We start from the raw sequence: 12,843 nt of genomic DNA, 5'->3' as shown, positions 1-12,843 counted from the left end.
AACGGCTCTGGCAGTCCCAGCACCCGTGCTAACAACTTTTTCCCTAACCCCTTCCCCAAATCCTCTCTCCTACCCATCCAAGAATTCATAGACTGGACCTGCATTGACATCCAAGTACAGGGGCAGCCACCAACCTACAGGGAAGCATTAAGAAAGACCTGGAAAGGGAGGAAAGTATAAATTCAAAAATACATCACTATTTGTTTTTCACACAGCAGAATTGCTCCTCACTTAATCCCAGGTTACATAATTCTGAGCCCCGTCACTTTGTCACCTGTTGGGGTGGACTTAGGAAGCACAGACTCACTTTTAGTTTTTTGTTTTTTTTAAAATATGTACTTTTGTATATGCATGATGGGTGTGTGTGTGTGTGTGTGTGTGTGTGTGTGTGTGTGCGTGTGTCCACATGCCACAGCATGTGTGTGGCGATCAGAGGACAACCTCGGGTCTCAGTGCTCTCCTTCCACATTGGTTTTGAGGCAAAGTCTTTCAAGTTGCTTGCTGCTGCACAGTATACTCCAAGCTAGCTGGCTTTCAAGCTTCCAGGGCATTCTCCTGGCTCTGTCTCTACTCTCTTCTCAAGGTGGGAGGGCTAGGATCGCAGGAGCACCACCACATCCAATTCCCAGGGTTTTGAATTCAGGTCAGCCTTCTGCATTTGGTGCTTCTACCCACTGAGCTATCTCACCAGTTCTCACTTGTACTTTTTAAATGTGTTAGACATAATAAAAACAAACAAATAAATAGAATCTGCTACCAAAAGTCAAATAAAAACTCACAGTCCACTGGAAAGGCAAGGCAATATTATTTGCTTTACCTACCGCATGGAAATCCTCTGAGGCTGATATTCATCTACAGGTATTTGGAGCTGGGCACAGCTCCTACAGAAAACACCTGTGGGTTCCAGTACCACCACTGACCACTTCTGATTAACCTTCATCCTTTATGTGTAAAATGGGAATATTATAATAGTACATCACCTCACAAATATGAATATGGTTTGGACATAGTAGTTTGATGAAAAATGGCACATTATTACTCTCACTGAGATTTTTTTTAATGTGCAAGCACATGTACTAAAATTGGAATATAGAGCGTTCAGATAGCCCCTGTGCAAGGATGACATGCGAATTCATGAAGGATTCCATCTTTTTGGGGGGAAGGGGAGAACCAGTTCCTCAGTTGTCTTCACCTCTGTTGTGCACACATTGGCATATGTACACACACGCACACAGGTATTTGGAGCTGGGCACAGCTCCTACAGAAAACACCTGTGGGTTCCAGTACCACCACTGACCACTTCTGATTAACCTTCATCCTTTATGTGTAAAATGGGAATATTATAATAGTACATCACCTCACAAATATGAATATGGTTTGGACATAGTAGTTTGATGAAAAATGGCACATTATTACTCTCACTGAGATTTTTTTTAATGTGCAAGCACATGTACTAAAATTGGAATATAGAGCGTTCAGATAGCCCCTGTGCAAGGATGACATGCGAATTCATGAAGGATTCCATCTTTTTGGGGGGAAGGGGAGAACCAGTTCCTCAGTTGTCTTCACCTCTGTTGTGCACACATTGGCATATGTACACACACGCACACACACACACACACACACACACACGCACAAATAAAAGTAAAAATTGCTTTGATAAGGCAAGGATGTATTTCATGAGATGAAATCTGAGGTGTTTGGTTCTGGAAACATTTTCTTCTTGACAGCCAGTAGTGAGAACACTGTAGAGACAGAAACAAACTGACCTGACTCCACATTTGTGAGAGAAAGTGCCGTCCTCAGATGGAGGACCGTGCTGCATTGTGAGGAAACCCACGGTTTGCTCCCTGTCCAGAGAATGGAGTGGAAAGCACGAGCTTTAGAAAGCAGGTACTAAGTGTACACCCTGAACACAAAGAACTCAGACACTTGGGCTCGCACTGGGATTGTTTTCCCAGGGTCAATCCAGCCTTAGAACTCTGCTGAGGAATTTACTTTGCTCATTACTTCAGGGAAATAAGAAGCTCAGCTGAGACAATTATAACTCTATTCTGGAGGTGAGCAACAGCATCAGTTTGGCCTGTGTTTTATTCCCACATCTCCTTCAGGTTTTACCTGCAGTATCCCAAGGGAAGCACAGCTTGGGGTTGGACTCTTCGCAGGCCTATTACAAGGTCTTTTTGTGTTCTGTGTCTCAAGTTTCTGAATCTGTAACTTGTGAAATACATCTTGCAAAGTGCCTCTTTAGGCAGGAGTACTACTGAAATTCATTACCTCCTCCTCTGAGAAGCAGGGAGAGGAATAGGAACCCCTGTGGACAAAGCCCCTATGTTTTCAAATGCATCTGGACAAGGGAAGGGTGACTCAGGTGGGCCATCAAGGGACTCCGAAATGCCAGGCTGTCACCTATCACCCCAGGATAAGAGGCGAAGGGGCTGAAAAATGGAGAGATGCAAGAGGCAAGCAAGGGTTCTCACAGCAGACAGGACAGCGAGCAGGGAGTGGAAGGATGTGGTCATGGGGAGAGAGGAAAGAAAGATGAATGGGGCCTGAGTCAGTCATAGACTAAAGCAAACAGGAAGGTTTTAAAGTGAGATTTGAGGAGAGGAAGTGGTTCCGAGCAAGGGAGGGAGCAGCTCCAGAGATCTGTCTTAGGAAAGAGCTACTCCTCACTCTTTTGGATAGGCCTGTTTGTGTGAATATTTCTTGGTGGTACTGACAGATGGGTGGACCTTTGTTTTTTCTTTTTTTTAAAATCACAACTGGCTCCAGTCTTTCCCTAGAACTTAAACCAAGAAAGAATTGAGACTGCAGGTCTGAAAACATTCAGAGGTTCACTGGTGTGACATGCAGTTGCCTGCTGCTCTTAGCACACAGTCAGGGCCACCCAGATGAAGAGCTCAGAGGGAGGCCACCAGACCTGCTCAACACCAAGACTCCATCTTTGGCCATCTCCTTAATGCTATGTCCACTGCACCCCAATGAAACAGAGAACACAATCCAGGGAGAGCTTGGCACTTTTATTAATCTTTCGAAACTGCCAGATGTGGGATTACATTGCTAACTCCCGAACTGGCAATAGGGCCTATGTGGGAGAGAGAAGGACAGAATTGTGGGACTGGGGGCCTAGAGTAAGCTCACATGAAAAGACAAGACGGATTGCTTGCTGTTCTCAGGGAAAGCATAAAGACCCTGATCCAACCAGGTCAAAGGCAACTGCTCATAGACCCACTGTGCGTTCTGAGGACTAATCTAGAAGACATCAAAAGAATGAAAATCCTAATGAAAACAAACTTCATTTAAGACTTAACCAAAACCATCATATCTTTCTAGCTCCTTCAGAAAGTCCCCGTCCCTTGACAATCTATTAGAAACTATTCTGTCCATATTACAAAGGGCAATACAGTCTTCAGGACTTCAAGAACTAACTTTTGCTTCTTGTTTGATGACTACCGAAAAAAATATTACTCACATGCTTTAAACTCCTTTTGCAAATTTCAAGATATGTATGCACAAAGTGCTGTCATAAAGATTTATAGAAAAACAACTAATGACATTCAGGTTGTTTGTTCCCTCAGAGTGCACAGCCGAACAGCAAGGAACAAGCCTAATGATGGACCACTTTTCATTACACTAGAAAACTCAATTAAATAACAGATTCCGCAATGTTGTAAGCTATGTCCGTATTCTTTATTATAAAGTCCAAAGTCATACCCACATTATGATAAAATTTCAAAGCTTGATATAACTAGCACAGTTTAAATGCTTACATTATTTTAACAACTTCATTAGTATATGTCACACACAGTAGTCACTAGCTCCAAATAGCTACTCAAATCTAAATTTTTAATTAATTAATTAATTATTTATTTATTTATTGTGTGTGTGTGTGTGTGTGTGTGCATGCACCCATGCCAGGTATGTGAGGGTGCTCACGGCAACCAGGAGAGGGCATCAGATCCTCTCAATCTGGAGTTACAAGTGGTTGAGAGCCACATGAAGTGGGCGCTGGGACCCAAACTCTGGTCCTCTACGAAAGCAAGAATTGCTCTTAACCACTAAGCCATCTCTCAAACAACTCAGCCTTAAATTTAAATGAACAATAATAGAAAAAAGTAAAACTCCAGTTTCTCAGTCACACTGATCACCTTTCAAATGTTAGTGATGATAACTGATAGTCGTGTGTGGCTATTGGCCATGGAAGACAGAACAGATGTCAACTGTTGCCATCACTGTAGAAAGTTCCAGTGGGCAGCAGGGCTCTAAAAATAATATACCTCATTGCAAATATTTGGAAAATACACAAATTTAGGCAAAAGAAGTAAAATTTTTATTTTCCCACCATCCACTGTAGACTATATTAATATTTTGGCAGACTGTTCACAGTCTTTTTTCTGAGTACACCTAGTTTGCTTTGGGTAGCATAGTTATGATCTATCTGAATATTCAATATTTTATAGTCTGCCTTTCTAACTTTAAAACAAGAATTTTTTAAATAGATAATACTTAGGTAAGTAATACCACTGTGTCACTATTTTTGAGATACAGAGTATTTCAGTATCTTATTATTGGTCACATAAAATAGATGAATTTTAAAAATCAAACTAAAGGTTCACGAAATTTGTAATTGGATTGCATTTTCAGCTTAAAAAGGAGACCAGTGAAATGGCTACATTGCACAGAAGTTCTGGATCAACTGTCTTTCACGGGGAACATATCAGCAGTGTCAGACCAATATCCTGGAAGGACCCACTTGACCTGAGGGTAGGCTCCCACTTCTGAGCTACTGAATCTGGTGGAGGCCATGCATGTGTCATCATGTCCCATAACCCCCATCTCCCACCACTTTAGGGCTGTGTTCAGTACATGCTAAGTAAGGGCAACATGCCCAAAATGAAGATAATCATCAGGAACTTACACATTTCATTTGCCAAAAGCTAAGCACAAGAGCACGGTCTTTTGGAGCCTTCAATCTACTACATACTATCAGTCTCGCAAGGCCCATGTGTGTGGAGGGACTCACTGGAAAGGGCCCACAGAGAGCCTAGAACCATCCTCTAGAAAGCTTCCTGAAGCCTCCACTACTGCTTCCTCTTCTGCGGAGCTGGCTGCTCATTCTGTCTCCTTTGCTCATGCTCTTCGACTTCCCCTTCACTATGATAACAAGGGCCCAGTCTCTGCCTCCCCCACCACTCTATATCCAGTCCTTTCTCACCTGACCCAGCCCAGACAACATTGCAGTTTCATAACCATAAGTTCTCCCTGCCTCCCAAGCCCTCTCTGAGCTGCGTGTATTTGCCTGAATGTTTTCTCCAGGTATCTCAAAATTAAAATGCAATTTTATTCCATTCTCGCCATCAAATAGACAAACAATAGCAAAAATCTCCATTCTCCACGTAGTTTCCTCTTCTCTACAAATGGCATCACTCAGTGAAAGCCTGGGGTCCTCTTGCCCTTCTCTTTTCCTAATGCCCTATTACTAATCAAACCCTGTAAGTTCTTCCTTCCTCAACCTCATGACCTCATCAAATCCACTGTCCTTCCTCACCTGGACCACTGAGGCAGCCTCTAGATTTGCATCTCAAACTCGTATTGGATCATTGCAACCTCCAGCCGGGAGGTGAGGAGACAGAAACAGATACAAGATGTGTCAGCAAGGTCCTGCGGTGGCCTAGGGTCTGCAGGTCTGGGCTCCAAGCCAGCTACTGGCAGGTGGTTCTGGGCAGTTTTCCTGTGCTCTCTGGCTTCAGGCTTCTTGTCTGTCTAGAGCAGAGCTGCCTGCAGACCTCTCTGAGGCCTCTAGGAACTTGAACTCATTGGATAGGGTTTGTCCAGCCACAGTTCTGTAAAGAACTATTCTGGCAGATAGGAGACTAGAAACATTAAGACATTGCTAAAAGTCACTGTTCTAGAAATAATGTGTGCACAGAATATGGCCAGGAGAGTTGTATCTGGGAAGAGCAGAAGTCTGTCTGTCAACAGCAGACTTAAATGCTCCTGAACACCAGCAGAGTGATGGAGAAAGGAATCTAGAAACACTCACATTCTGTTTAGAAAGGAAGTTTTAATGGGATATGCTTGCTCACTCTAGATATTAACAACTTCTCAGAATGTAACAGGGACAGTGGCAGGAGGAATAAAGAAAGAATTTGTAGCAAGAACAGAGAAGAAACAGAAAGTGCCCAAAATGGGGTAAAGTCAGCACTGGGGGCCCCCGAACAGCACGTGGAGAGAGGCAGCCATATCATCCTGGTCCTGTGGTTGGTGAGACAGAGGTAGCTTTTAAGAAGTCTGTGTACCAGAAAGTGGGGTTGAGTAGGGACAAGCTCTATTATACATAATACAGGTTGGTTAGTTAGCCTGGCAGGCCTCGGTTTCCTCTTTTCTGATAGGAAATAGATTCTTGCCCATGAGAATTCTGTGGGAACAAAACAAGATTGTCCACATGTAGTACAGTTTTGTCTTTGGCGAAAATGCTGTCACTTACATGGGGACAGCCCTGATAAGCAGTAACTTCTGGAAGCAGCACATAAGGAAGGCCAGAGTGGCCCAAGCAAGACAGCCTCTGTGCCACTCTTTGTATGGAACCTGGATGTCTGTTGGGAATAAGACAGTTCAGAAGGATGGAGAAGCTCCAACAGAAACAAATGGCTTCCCACAGTCCTCAAACATAGGGGGATTATCTCAGTCTGTTTGTGTTGCATACAAAATGCCACCATCTGGGCAATTTATAAAGAACAGAACTTTATTTTCTCATGGTTCCAGAGACCAGCAGCTCCAAGATCAGGGCCCAGCAAGGTTAGTTGGTGATGGCTACTTTCTCCTTCCAAGATGATGTCTTGTGGTTGTGTTCTCACACATCAGAAGGCAAAGGACAAGCAATCTAAGACTGTATGAATCCTCTGTCACAAAGACCTTAATTCCATTCACAGGGAAGGAGAAGTTAGGAGAGACACAGTAGCTCCCCATACCTGGTGACAATAGGAAGCCGTTGGCCACTCTGTGATCCCAAAAGTCAGGAAGGAGGCTGACAAGTAGACCCCTGGAGGCATTCTCAGAGAAGGAGTATCCAAGCGCATTTATTCAGGCTTTGGGGAATGGAAAAGAAGGCAGGCTGGAGAAACAGGACAGCCAGGCTCCTCCTGGAGAGGCTGGAGCTTGCTTTCTGAGATTACATTGTTCAAAGCTACTTGCAGATGAAAAGTTTGGAGTCAGACCAGCTAAGGGGTGTGGACCACTAGAGACACGTATAGGATCAGAACCCAGTACTCATCTGTCAGTCTATACTTGTGGGCAAAATGCACCTTGAAATCATTGCTGATGTAGCAGGCTTACAACACTTACCACATGCCCAGCACTGTTCCAACCATTCAAATCCTCATGGCCAGTGCCACAAAGTGTGCAACACTATTATCATCCTTCCACGCAAATGAGGAAACTGAGGCATAAACTGTAGAGTCATTTACCTGGCTAGTAAGAGGCAGAACTGAGGTTTAAACCCTGAGAACTTTGTCCTAAAACCTGTGGTTGTAACTTCTAGAGATAAGTGTTGGGGGCCAGGTTTGAAGAAACTGAGGGTGATATAGTTGTTGCTGAGGTAACAGGATCAGATGTAACTAGCTCATTTGCTGCGATACGGCATCCTCAGTCCCCATCCCACCTGTGCCTCCAATTCTCTTTTTAAGCCAGGTTTCTCAGGCACCCCCGCATCCTTCCTGCCCAGCCCTGTGTGTATACTACCACAGCTCTGCACCAGTTCAATCCTCAGGTAGTGTGTCCTGGGAAGATTCTAGAGCCCAGCTTCCCTTTTGTTGTTTTTGTTGTTGTTGTCTGAGACAGGGTCTCCCTGTAACCCTAGCTGGCCTGGAACTCACTATGTAGACCAGGCTGGCTTTGTGTCACAGAGAGCCACCTGTCCTTGCCTCCTGAGTGCTGGAATTGTGGCATGCTCCAATACACCCAGCTTAGAGCCCAGCTCCTTAAACCATGGGTCATGAGTCACATGAGGTAACTGAATGAGGGGGTCCACAAAAACACTGATAATGGTAAGTTTCTGAAAATGCAAGCATTTTTGAAAACCAAAATGCATTAATTGAAAACCAAATGTATCGTGAAACCGAAATGTTTCCTACTGCCCTCGCCTGCACTGAACTGTGTGACTTCTCCACAGCCTCGGTTCCAAACACACAACATATAGGCTTTGCACTTGCACCATGCATTCCTCCACAGCATGCAGCACCAAAGACCCATGCCTAAATGTGTGCTCAGATCTAAGGCTATCACATGTGATAAACTGCAGTGTTTTTACTGTGCAAACGAAGTGTTTACTTCCGTTGGTATTATGCTATAAAAGCATAATAGAGGAATTACAGAAACAAATGTTTAATATTTCGTTATCATCAGACTTCAACATGTAAGCATCAAATCACTATATCTTTGGATTGGATTAGATTTGATTTTTAAAACTGATTTTAAAATTTTATTCATTCTTTTTTTTTTTTTTTTCTGTCTCTTTGAGACAGGGTCTCCCTGTAGTCCCATCTGACCTGAAGTCACTATGTAGACCACGCTGGCCTTGAACTCACAATGATCAGCCTGCCTCTGCCTCCCAAGTGCTGGGATTAAAGGCATGAGCCACCACACATACTCATTACTTTCGTTTTATGTGTATGAATGTTTTGCCTGCATTTGAGTGCACTGTGCACATGCAACATTTGCAGAGACCAGAAGAGGGCGTCGAATCCTCTGGAACTAGAGTTACAGATGATTATTAGCCGCCATGTGGGTTCTGGGAACCAAACCTAGGTCCTCTGCAAGAGCAACCAGTGCTCTTAACTGTTGAACCATGTCTCTAGCCCCTTAAAATTGATTTTAATTTGCTGTTCGAGTTTCTGACTTGAGTTTCATTTTTAAAAAATCATTAAAGGAATTTTGATTTAGGACTAAGACAAAATTTCCAATGCTTTCTAAAATAACGCTAAACTTCCTCTTCCTGTTGTTCTGTGGACTTGTGCAGAGTGCATTCTCAGCTTTGACTATAAAATCAGAATACCGGGGGCTAGAGAGATGGCTCAGCAGTTAAGAGCACTGACTGCTCTTGCAGAGGACCTGGGTTTGATTCCCAGCACTCACATGGCGGCTATGAACCATCCTTAACTCCAGTTCCAGGGGAATCCAAAGCCCTCTTCTGATCTCCATGGCATTGCACGACATGGGTGCACTCACATACATGCAGGCAATATACTCATACACATAAAATAAAAATAATAAAAATATTAAAATTTTTTTTTAAAAAACAAACAAAAAAAATCAGAATACCAATTAACGCTAGAAAAACAGTAAATATGCTCTGTTCTGCAGCATCAAATATTCTGCCAAGGTTTAACTTTTTATGGAAAAATAAACAAAGCACATATATCTATCTCATTAGCATGTTAAGTTGCTTTTGTCTTTAGTAAATGATAAAATTATATATATCGAAGAATTGTTTTAAGATATGTTTCTTTATAACTTATTAGTAGTATTTATTTATATGTTTATTTACATATGTAGCCAGGGTCATATAAAAATTTCTTGGATGAGGGGGCTGAGGAGATGGCTCTGTAAGTAAAGTGCTTGACATACAAGTCTCAGGACCTGACTGCGGAACCCCAGCAGTCTTGTAAGAGCTGAGCATGGCCTGTGCCACGCTTCACTTCAGCTCTCAACTCAACACAAACCTAGAGTCACTTCTGAAAAGAAAACCTCAACTGAAGAATTTCCTGGATCAGATTGGCCTGTGGGCCTGTGACCATGTCTGTGAGGCACCTTTTTAACTGTTGATTTATGTAAGATGGTTCACTGGGGGCAGTGCCAACCCCTAGGCAGGCGGGCCTGGCCTATATAAGAAAGGTAGCTGAGCAAGCCAGCAATCAGCATTCCTCCATGGTCTCTGCTTCAGTTTCAGTCTCGATTCCTGAACTCGGTGTCGGACTGTGAACTAGGGGCTGTGAATGAAATAAGCCTTTTCCTCTCCAAGTTGCTTTTGCTCAAGGTGTTTTATCACAGCAGCGAAAAACAAAGTCAGTGTTGAAGAAGCAGAGACAAAAAGACCCTTGCAGCCTGCTGGCCACCCACTAGCTGAATGGATAAGCTCCAGGTTCAGTGAGAGATCCTGTTTAAGGAAAGCACCCAGCACTGACGTCTGGCCTCCACATGCACACGCACACACATTCATGCGTTCCTGCACATGTACACACACACACACACACACACACACACACACACACACATTTTCTCAGGTGCAAAAGTTGTGAATGGAAAAAGTTCAAAAAGCGGTGCTTTATACCCTTAACTGTGATCTGGAAGAGGGTTACAGGACAGAGCAATCAGTTCTAGGACAGGAGGCAGCTCTAGCTCAGCAGCCAATGTCAAATGCTGACAGATCAGTTGGTGCTTTGGTTGACTCCCCTAAGAGCCAGGCACAGCACAGCCTTAAAACTCGCCTGCTGGGCACTTTCCATCTGTCCTTTTTTATGGAGCCTCCTAAGGGACTTACCAGTACTGGAAACCTGTTTGCCCTTCACAGGCCTCAGGTCCCTACCAGCACAGAACCAGAGTCTGTGTCAGAAACAGTGTTCTAGTTTGATTCCCCATTGCTGTGACAAAACACTCTGACCAATACCAACTTGGGGAGGAAAGGGTTTATTCAGCTTACAACTCCCAGGTCACAGTTCATCACTGAGGGAGCCCAAGGTAGGAACTCAGGGCAGGAACTTGGAAGCAGGAGCTGGAGCACAGGCCGTGGAGGATTGCTGCTAACCGACTTGCTCCCCTGGCCCCTGCTCAGCTTGCTTTCTTATGCAACACAGGCCCACCTACCCAGGGGCTGGGCCCTCCCACATCACTCATCAAGAAGATGCCCCTCAGACATGGCCACTAGGCCAGTCCTAAGGAGGAAATTCCCCAGTTGAGGCTCCCTTAAGCCAGGTGTGTCAAGTTGACACTAAAGCTATCCAGCACAGAAACAGAATATAAGAATGTATGTTGGGCAGAATGCTTCCACAAATGATAGCTTACTACAGGCTCATGAGAATCTCAAAAGCCAGGCATCAGTAATGAAAGTGAACACTTGTTGGTCTCTTAATATGGGCAGGTTCTATCAAAGGGCTTTCTCTTCATAACTCTACAGTAGTCTGCCCTGTATCTGTGAAGGATATGTGCCAAGACTCCAGTGGATGCCTGAAAACATAGAGAGCCCTAAACATTGTATACATTATTTTTTTACTACATGTTCGACCCTATTTATAAATTAGGCAAAATAGAAGATTAACATCAGCTAGTAATAAGATGGAGCAATTATTACAATACACTGACTAGAGTCACATGAATGGGGTCACTCCCTCTCAAAATACTTTATTTTTTCATTGCACTCTAGGGATACTTTGGGATCATGATTGACTGTGTAAAACTGAAAGTGCCAAGAGTGGGGTATGGGGAGACTGCTGGGCACGGGCACCATCTACAGTTATGGAAACTGACATTGAAAGAAAGCAACTCACCTGAGGTACCCAGATTTAAATTCAAGTAATTCTGATTTGTAACCACACTGACATTTGAATTCCTCAGCCAACAACACATTCAGTGTCTCTATGTGGATTGCATCCTGGAAACATGGTACATTCTTGAAATTTCAAATGGAGCATGGTGATGGTCATACTTTTTTAGAAAGACTGGCCATACGTCCATAGTGAGGAACTGAGAAATGGAAGCTTGGAGACAGAGAAGCCAGTGCCGAGCTGTGGTATTAAACAAGGACCAGTGCTGACGATGGCCGCTTGAGAGCGGTGGTAAAAGATAGTGAGGACACACTGGACAATTCTACACAGAGCGTAGAAAGGGACCCATGAGATGGGAGGTGGGTGGGTGAGCAACTCAGTGAAAGGGGTACGTTTAGGGCCACTCCCAGATTTTTTGAGACTATGCCTAGATAAGCAGTTCACCAGCTGAAGGAGACAGGAGGGGGCAGAGTTAAGATTACCCGGAAGGAGTTTAGTGAGTTCTGCTCAAGACTTGTTGAACTCATTACCCACAGGACACTCAGATGGAAGTACCCCCTCCTCCCCCAATCAGACTTGGAAACTGCCAATCATTTTTTTAAAAATATTTTATTATTTTTACTTTTTTATCTTTGAGTGTATTGCCTGTACATATGTAAGTGCACCCATGTTGTGCAATGCCCATGGAGGTCAGAAGAGGGCTTTGGATACCCTGGAACTGGAGCTATGACCAGCTGTTAGCCATCATGTGGATGCTGGGAACTGAACCAGGCCCTCTACAAGAGCAGCCGATGCTCTTAACCACTGAGCCACCTCTCCAGCCCAGAAATTGCCAATCTTAAATCCTGGGAAGACAATACACTGCAGTTCGTGAGATCATTCAGGAAGACTAGAGATAAAATAAGCCGGTGAGGATGCAGCACTGGAATCCAAACTCAAGGGTGAGCTGTAGGAGAATGACCGGAGGAGTCTAGGAAGGCAAGGAGAGAAAAGAAGAGAGGTGGCAACGGGACAAATGGAAATGGCTTCTGGAAGACAGTGGCTCACTTTGTCAAACAGAAGAAGACAGAGCACACCCATTGAACTTGGCTCTTTGACAGTCTTTGCCACAGAATTCTGACTTCTTAGAATACCATTTGTGGAGTGCTACAGGAGAATGTCCATTCTACTAAAAGCCCTGGAATTTCACCTTCGGGCATGACTCACTGGTTTGGAGGCTCCTTTGAAATCCTTCACCCTCCAGACTCAGAAGTCCATCTCGCTCCCAGTTCATTTCTTTAGTAGTCATCTATGTGTTAGGAGT

At 44.0% G+C, this 12,843-nt stretch overlaps 2 pseudogenes; both read left to right on the top strand.

Moving 5' to 3' along the window:
• Positions 1-1,061: 1,061 nt before the first annotated feature.
• Positions 1,062-1,154, top strand: LOC115071193 (annotated as a pseudogene).
• Positions 1,155-1,438: 284 nt separating this feature from the next.
• LOC115071192 lies at positions 1,439-1,531 on the top strand (annotated as a pseudogene).
• Positions 1,532-12,843: the final 11,312 nt, after the last annotated feature.

Source organism: Nannospalax galili, unplaced genomic scaffold (genome assembly GCF_000622305.1).
Source record: "Nannospalax galili isolate Female #2095 unplaced genomic scaffold, S.galili_v1.0 scaffold98, whole genome shotgun sequence".
Taxonomy (NCBI): domain Eukaryota; kingdom Metazoa; phylum Chordata; class Mammalia; order Rodentia; family Spalacidae; genus Nannospalax; species Nannospalax galili.
This window is presented reverse-complemented; position numbering and strand designations above follow the sequence as displayed.